Source organism: Palaemon carinicauda, chromosome 26 (assembly GCF_036898095.1).
Source record: "Palaemon carinicauda isolate YSFRI2023 chromosome 26, ASM3689809v2, whole genome shotgun sequence".
Taxonomy (NCBI): domain Eukaryota; kingdom Metazoa; phylum Arthropoda; class Malacostraca; order Decapoda; family Palaemonidae; genus Palaemon; species Palaemon carinicauda.
This window is the reverse complement of record NC_090750.1, coordinates 77648404-77656862: the sequence shown is the minus strand read 5'-3', so window position 1 is coordinate 77656862 and position 8459 is coordinate 77648404.

Sequence of the window (8459 nt, the reverse complement as noted above, 5' to 3'; positions counted from 1 at the left end):
TTTATTTAATATATATCTCCATTGTTCAAATTATATATATTGAATTCATACTAATTCCTATAACTTTAATCAGAGCACTTTAAAATATTTGGGAGAAGGTGTTAAGATGAGAGAGATTGTTATCTATCATCTCAGATAGTGAGAGAATTGCTATCAGAAAATTGAGTAACTGTTTACAAAAAGTTGACAAAACCTAGATATCGTAACTGACAAATGTGAGATCTTCGGAAAGAAACCTTTTTATCAAAAATCTCACATGAACGTCTAGTTTCTTTTTTTTCTTTTTTTTTAAGTTACTTAAATGCTGATAAGTATTTATTATGGACATTTTATCCATAATTAAAGAGCCTTTCAATTTAAGGAATATTTCGGTTTCTGTGAAATAGTAAAATTTGTAAACACGTAAGGTCATACTTTAAACTCTTATTGATTAATTATTTGTTAGGCCTATATCAATTAATCTGATCAACAAACACAGAAATACACAAAAACATGCACAGTATGTATATTTTCTTCGTGATTACACTCGTACACAACACACGGGTGAGTAAATTTAAAATGTCTTGTACAGCGGCTTTTTGTTTTTAAGGTTTCGCACACCATTACTCTCGTCAGACAATGAAAGTGAACCATTTTGAGACTTCACGGCGCTAAGAACGTCTTTAGTCTCAAGTTTCGATTTATCCCATCCTAAGTTTGTTGACCTTTTTCATGAGTCTCTCTCTCTCTCTCTCTCTCTCTCTCTCTCTCTCTCTCTCTCTCTCTCTCTCTCTATAAGTGAAACTATGGTACTAGGGTTGGTAATACTTACTTGGTATACTTGGTCGAATTTAGAGGGTCTTCCTCACAGCTGTGGTGGTCCACCGCTGACGCCAGTCCATGAGTCCTTCTTCATGAGGGTGATCTGGTCTGGCACAGAGTTTGAGGCTGCCCTGCAGCACGCTGTGTAACCTGGCACAGGAGGCTCATCTGGCAGCGTCTGCAGGAAGGTGTCAAGTGCTTTCTTGAATTTGACGACCGAGCAGCCTGTGGTGTCTCTGACATTTCTCGGCAGTGTATTAAACAGTCTGGGGCCGTTGTGGGTGAGGCTGGAGGCAAGGAGGGTTTTTATCCTTCCTGGTGTCCTGGAGGAGAGGCTTTGTCTTACACATGAGCGCCCAGAACGCTCACTTTCACGTGCCCTCAGTAAGTCAGGGGTAGGGTTAGGCACCTGCCTCTCCAAGATTTTCCAGGTGTATATTATTCTATATCTCTCTCTTCTTCTCTGTTGAGAGTAGAGTCCCAGCTTTTGCAGGCGCTGCCAATAGTTGAGCTCCCTCATTCCTTTAATTGACCTTGTGAAACTCCTCTGGACTGACTCTAGCTCCTGTATGTCCCCCTGTTTATGGGGAGACCACAGCTGGCTGCAGTAGTCAAGGATTGGCTGTATGAGGGTCTTCCACAGTGTCAGCATGACCTCTAGCTCCCTTGAATGGAAGGTACGCAGAACCCAGCCAACCATGCGCCTGGCCCTAGTGGCGGTGTCCTTGATGTGCTGCTGGAAGGTGGCATCATTGTCCATGAGGACGCCAAGGCACTTGACTGCATTGCTTGGTGGGATTGGGTGCTGTGTTTTTGTAAGTAACTCGGTGGAGTGGATGAGTTCAGTATTGGGCCCCAGTCTCATTATTTCAAATTTATCCTCATTGAATTGCATGTTGTTTGTGTCAGCCCAGTGGAAGACCCTCTGGATGTTTGCCTGCAGCTGGACAACATCATCAGACGTACTGATCCTGTGGCTTAGGGTAGTGTCGTCAGCAAAGGAGGACAGGAAGGAGCCCGTGACTGTCTTTTCAATGTCGGCCATCAGGACCAGGAAGAGTAGGGGGCCAAGAACAGAGCCTTGGGGGACTCCACTGCTGACTTTCTCAGGCTGTGACTTGTGGCCGTCAACAGCTACTGCCTGAGTCCTGTTGGTAAGGAAGCTGTGCAGCCACACACCCAGCTTCCCTGCTATCCCCATGGCCCTCACCTTGTGGAGAAGGATGCCGTGGTCCACTCGGTCGAAGGCCTTAGCAAAGTCTAAGTAGACCACGTCTACATTTTTGCCTTCAGCAAGGCCCTGGAGCAGCCACTCATAGTGGGCCAAGAGGTTGGAGAGACAAGACCTTCCTTTACGAAAGCCATGCTGAGAGTTACTCATCAAGCTGTTTTCTTCAAGGTGGATAATGATCTTGTTTCTTAATATTTTCTCAAATACTTTGATAAGGTGGGAGGTGAGGGCCACTGGTCTGTAGTTTTTGGCCTGGCTTCTATCTCCCCCTTTGTGGATTGGGGAGATGATGGCCTCTTTTAATATTGATGGTATAATGCCAGTGTCCAGGGAGCAGCGCCAGAATTTGTAGAGAGGGAGCGCCAGAGCTTCCTTGCATCTAAGTAAAAGGATGGATGGCACACCATCTGGTCCAGCAGCAGAGTTGATTTTTAGTTCACTGATCGCTTCCTGTACATCAGTTATGGTGAAACGGATGTTCACAAGAGTCAAGTGATGTTGGGTGTGCACCTTAAAGAACTCAGCAGGTTCGAGAACGATCTTGGCAGGTGTAGGATGCGAGAAGACTCTGGTATACTGCTGGGAGAGAATCTGGCATGTTTCCTCAGGGGTGTTTGACATCATCCCATTTCCTGCCTGAAGTGGTCCAACCTTGACTTGCGTTTTCGAGAATTTCTTGCAGTACTTAAAGAAAAATTTAGGGTTGGCCTTGATGTTGCACACTGCCTGCGTTTCTTCCCAGTCACGTTGCTTCTCGTGTGAATCCTTGAGTTCATTTTCTATATGCGAGATCTTAGCTTGCAGAGAGTATTTCCGGGTGTCACTCTTTGTTGTTTGCATTTGTCTATTTAAGTTCGCCCGTCGCCTCATAAGCACTTTTCTGTCCCTTGGTATGTGACTACTTCTGGTGGCTGGCAGTTTTCTTGTTGGCACATTACCTTCACAGGCACTGAGTATGGTTTTTAGAAAGTCATTCAGCATCACCTCAGGGTTGCCAACATGGAGTTCTGACTCCCAGTCAGTGCACTGTAGTTGGGCATTTAGGAGATCCCAATTCACTTGGCTGCTGAAAAAGTTTAGTTTGGAGAAAGGGTTCTTCTCTGTTGGTGTAGCCATTTCAGGGGAATGTGATTTGTTGTACGTAGTGTGTATCTTGAGGAGATTATGGTCAGAGAAGATGGTCCTTTCAGCTGAGACGTAGTTAATTGCATCACTGTTGTTGGTGAAAAATAGGTCAAGTACATTGTTTCCCCTGGTTGGTATGGACACCATCTGAATGAGAAAGGAGGAGTTCGTAATGGACAGGAGCAGTTCGGCTTGAGACTTATCAGCGAGGGTGCTCCCAGTTTGGGTTCCTTTGGGCCACTTCAGGAAGGGAAAGTTGAAGTCTCCAGTGAGGATGACGTCAGGTGTAGGAACTGGCAGGGAGTCTAGTAGGCGACTGAGAGCTTCCATGGCATTACTGAAGTTTCTAGAACAGCTGCCAGGTGGACGGTAGCAGTTGATAATCATCATATTATGTTGCTGGATTTGTATGGCTTGCAGTTCAATTTGGCCGTCTGAGTATGACAAGAGGGGTATTGAGTTTGGAGCAATGTCATCCCTCAAGTAAATGATTGTGCCGCCATGTGTTCTTCCTTTCCTATCTGTCCGGAAGGAGGTGTAGTTTCTGATGTGTATTTCAGGCTCCTTTATTCCTTCAGATAGGTGGGTTTCAGTGAGGGCAATGAACAGAAAGTCCTCCTCCCAGGCCAGCTCTCTTATGAATGATATCTTGCTTTGAGCTGCCTTGGGGTATAGACCCCGAATATTGCCCACGAGGAATTTTTCTAATGTAGTGCCCCGACTCTGGGCCAAGCCCAGGTTGGGGTCATGGGCGACACATCTGCTGGGAGTACTTGTGGTAGTTGATTTTGCTGGGGTGTTTGCCTCATGAAGTTCTGCAATACAAGTCCCTGAGCCTCTACAACTTTGTTCATGTTTGCCATGTAAGCTTTCATCTCCATGAACATTTCTAAAAAATTGCTTTTGTGGGGCTCTTGTGGTGGAGGAGAAGGGTTCGATGTGCTTGCTGATCTGGAGGGTTGTTCAATTTCGGCAGGGCTCTGGATCCTTGCTTGCTGCCTTTTTGTTCCCTTTATATGGGTAAGCTTGCACCTCTCCCTAAAACATTCTCTTTTCTGCACTGAATTTCTACAGAGAACAGGATGATAGCTGGGGCAGTTCCTACCTAGGGTGCAACCCCTCTCATCTCTAAAACCATGACTCACATATTTTTGGCATGGTTTAGGGTGGCCATAGCTGCAGCCCTTCCCACTTGCACCAAATTTGCAGTATCCTCGTCTGTAGTACCTACATACACGTGGGGCGGATGTGGTAGATGGACGGGGTACAGTCATGCTGGGTGGGTGTGATTGTACATTTTCTAGGTTGGCTACTGCAGTACTTACAGGTGTAATGGGGTCCCTAGAATGTGTGGGGCCAGGCTGCTCCTGTGACCGTTGAGTTAGACTGAGGTCCAGGTTCTCTGGGGTGTCACCCAGGGTCATGGCTCCAGTTTGGCGGGATGGTGGGATCTGGGACCACATGGCATCAGCTGTAACCTCATGGTTCCCTTGCAGGGTTGATTGTAATAAAGTCCCCCTGGAGCTTGCCTGCTCATCTATTGCCTTTTGAGCTTCCTGTGCTACCTTTTCCCAATCTTCATCTAGGTACTTGGACACATAACACTTCTCACAGGTATATTTCCTGGTGGTTTTCAGGAGACACATTAGGTTGTATAAGGGCAATTTTGAACAGTAGTAGTGAATCCATTCCTTACACTCACCACACTGGATGGAGTGTGTCATGTCATCACTCAAGCTACAGGCAGCACAGGTAATCACATGGCCTGTGTTGGAATCATGGATTTTGTTTACACTGGCAGCCATCGTAGATTACAAGTACACAAACACAAGTACACAATTTTTTAGGTTGGTCCTGATTGTAAACTTATTTAATATCTTCAACCTATGGCAATTACTTATCACATCACAACTAAACGACATATTTGGTTTCAGCATTTTATAGTAATGTCTTTATCTATTAGAGCATATACGTATTATGAAGTTGACGAACAGTTATTGTTATTTATGTAGATCAAGGGGTAGTCACATGCTAAGTTTAACTTTTACGTAGTTGTGTAAGAGACTGTTCTATTTTTGGTTACTGTCTTTTTATGTAACTTACAAAGTTACGTAGTTAACGATGATTTGAATATAGGCAAATTTATTCGATTAAGTGAAACACCTTTATTGGGCTATATTTTATTCCACTATTGATATATATAATTCTTTTTATTGCAAAATATTTCAAGTTCAAAAACCTTATCTTAAAAAACTCATTAATAGTTAGAATCATATATATAAATATCCCCCTTTCTGAGTGTAGGATACCTTAACTTGGTGAAAGGGTTTGTGTATCGCCATGCTCAACAAAGCTGTACTAGACAGGGCCTACCATACTAGGTTGGCTTGCTGTGTGATCAGACTAAAGTCTCCAGTCATCACCAATATGCAGAGGACAGCTTTGTAATGAAAATGGCCAAACCCTAGACATATCTAAGGACATGTCTGAGGCTTGTTTTCCTGCAGTGGACTAGAGACGGCTGCTTTCGTTGGTGTTGAGTCACACACACACACTCACACACACACACACACACACACACATATATATATATATATATATATATATATATATATATATATATATATATAGAGAGAGAGAGAGAGAGAGAGAGAGAGAGAGAGAGAGATGAGTCCTCTTTACTCTTTCTCTATAAACACCAACTTATCGGAAGCAAATGCATGACAGAAAGCTACTAAATCACACCAAGCTGAGCTCCACATTCCTGTGAGGCGAGCGGTAGTGAAACGCCACTTTGTTCGTTCAATAAATCAATTTCATCTGACTTCGTTAGCGAGTATCCTCTTCACAGCTTCCTCTTGTAATGGTAAGAGGATAAGTTGAGGCTCTCGGTTCTTCCGCACTTGAAATGGATAAGAAAATTGCTTAGTGATTTACAATGATTCGAACTAGGAAATCTCTAGCAAGGTATGCAAGAATCGGCCACATCAACCCCACTCTCTCTCTCTCTCTCTCTCTCTCTCTCTCTCTCTCTCTCTCTCTCTCTCTCTCTCTCTCTCTCTCTGACCGACTAGACAATTGAATGAGACCCTTCTGATTACATCTCTAGACTAACCTTGTATCTTAATTCTTTTATAAAATTCTGTTTACTTTATTTTCTTCTATCTTCCTTCTTCCTTATTATTATCATGCCATTTTATTGATATATCTAAATTTGTAGTCTTTACAGTTAGTTTTTCTTATTGCTTAAAAATCACACAAACACACATACACACAGATATATATATATATATATATATATATATATATATATATATATATATATATATTATACATATATATATATACATATAAATATATATATATATATATATATATATATATATATATATATATACTGTATATATAAATATATATATATATATATATATATATATACTGTATATATAAATATATATATATATATATATATATATATATATATATATCTATCATATCAACTGAAATTACATATAAGAATCAGACAATATATCACTTTACTGAGATCGGTATTACTGTATGGACATGAGTCATGGCATGACAATGAAACAATCTCCAACAGATTTACTAGATTTGAGAACAAAGCCCTCAGAAGGATATTGTGAGTTAAATGGCAGGACAGAATTAGAAAACAAACTATAAGAGAGATTACACAGAGTGCCAATGTGGATGAGATCATGGTGAGGGGTAAATGGAGATGGCATGCTCTCGCACTCTCCAAGATAGATTAGTTCACCAAATATTCAACTGCGCTCGACAAGGCACTAGAAGAATTGAAAGACCTAGGCTTACATGGCTGAGGACTATTAAGCGTGAAGTAGATGATGATTGGAGAAGTATTGAATTAAAAGCTTAAGATAGAGACAACTGGCGAAATCTAAACGAGGCCCTTTTATTATTATTATTATTATTATTAAATGCTAAGCCACAACCCTAGTTGGAAAAGCAGGATGCTATAAGCCCAGGGGCCCCAACAGGGAAAATAGCCCAGTGAGGAAAGGAAATAAGGAAATAAGGAAAAATGAAATATTTTAGGAATAGTAACAATATCAAAATAAATATTTCCTATTTAAACTATAAAAACTTTAACAGAACAAGAGGAAGAGAAACTAGATAGAAAAGTGTGCCCGAGTGTACCCTCAAGCAAGAGAACTCTAACCCAAGGCAGTGTAAGACCATGGTACAGAGGCTATGGCACTACCCAAGAATAGAGAACAATGGTTTGATTTTGGAGTGTCCTTCTCCTAGAAGAGCTGCTTACCATAGCTAAAGAGTCTCTTCTACCCTTACCAAGAGGAAAGTGGCCACTGAACAGTAACCCCTTGGGTGAAGAAGAATTGTTTGGTAATCTCAGTGATGTCAGGTGTATGAGGACAGAGGAGAATCTGTAAAGGATAGGCCAGACTATTCGGTGTCTGTGTAGGCAAAGGGAAAGAACCGTAACCAGAGAGAAGGGTCCTATGTAGTACTGTCTGGCCAGTCAAAGGACCCCATAACTCTCTAGCGGTAGTATCTCAACGGGCGGCTGGTGCCCAGGCCAACCTACTACCAATAGGCGTAGGAGATGATGATGATGATGATGATGTATGTATGTATGTATGTATGTATACATATTGTACATATGACATAGTTCTATTTAGTGAATCATGGGAGGAATTGCATATGATGATAGAAGATTTTATTAGAAAAAGCAGAAATGTAGGATCGAAAATGAATATGGGTAAAACTAAGATAATGTTAAATGAAAAATCAGAGACAACAAATAAGGGCTATAGACGAACCTCTAGATATTTAGTGAGTGTTTCTCCAGGACATGAGACCGAAATTAAAAGAAGGATAAGAATGGGATGGAGAGCATTTGATAAACAAAAGGAGACTATGAAAAGTAAAATGCCACTTTCTTTAATAAGAAAAGTATTTCATCAGATGATCCTATCAGTATTAACTTATGCATCAGAAACTTGAAGCCTTTCTAAAGCCTTAGAACATAACCTAGTTATAATTCAAAGAACTATGGAAAGAATAATAATGGGAATAACACAGTAAGAGACAGGAAAAGAGCAACATGGATACGAGAGCAAACTGAATTACAGAGGACATTCTAACATGTAATGAAAAGAAATGGACATGGGCAGGACATATAATGAGAATGACAGACAATAGAAGAACATTAAGAATAACAGAATGGATTCCTAGAGAGTGCAAAAGAGAAGACGGTGGATTGACGAGCTAAAAAAATTCACTAGTATAGATTGGCATAAAA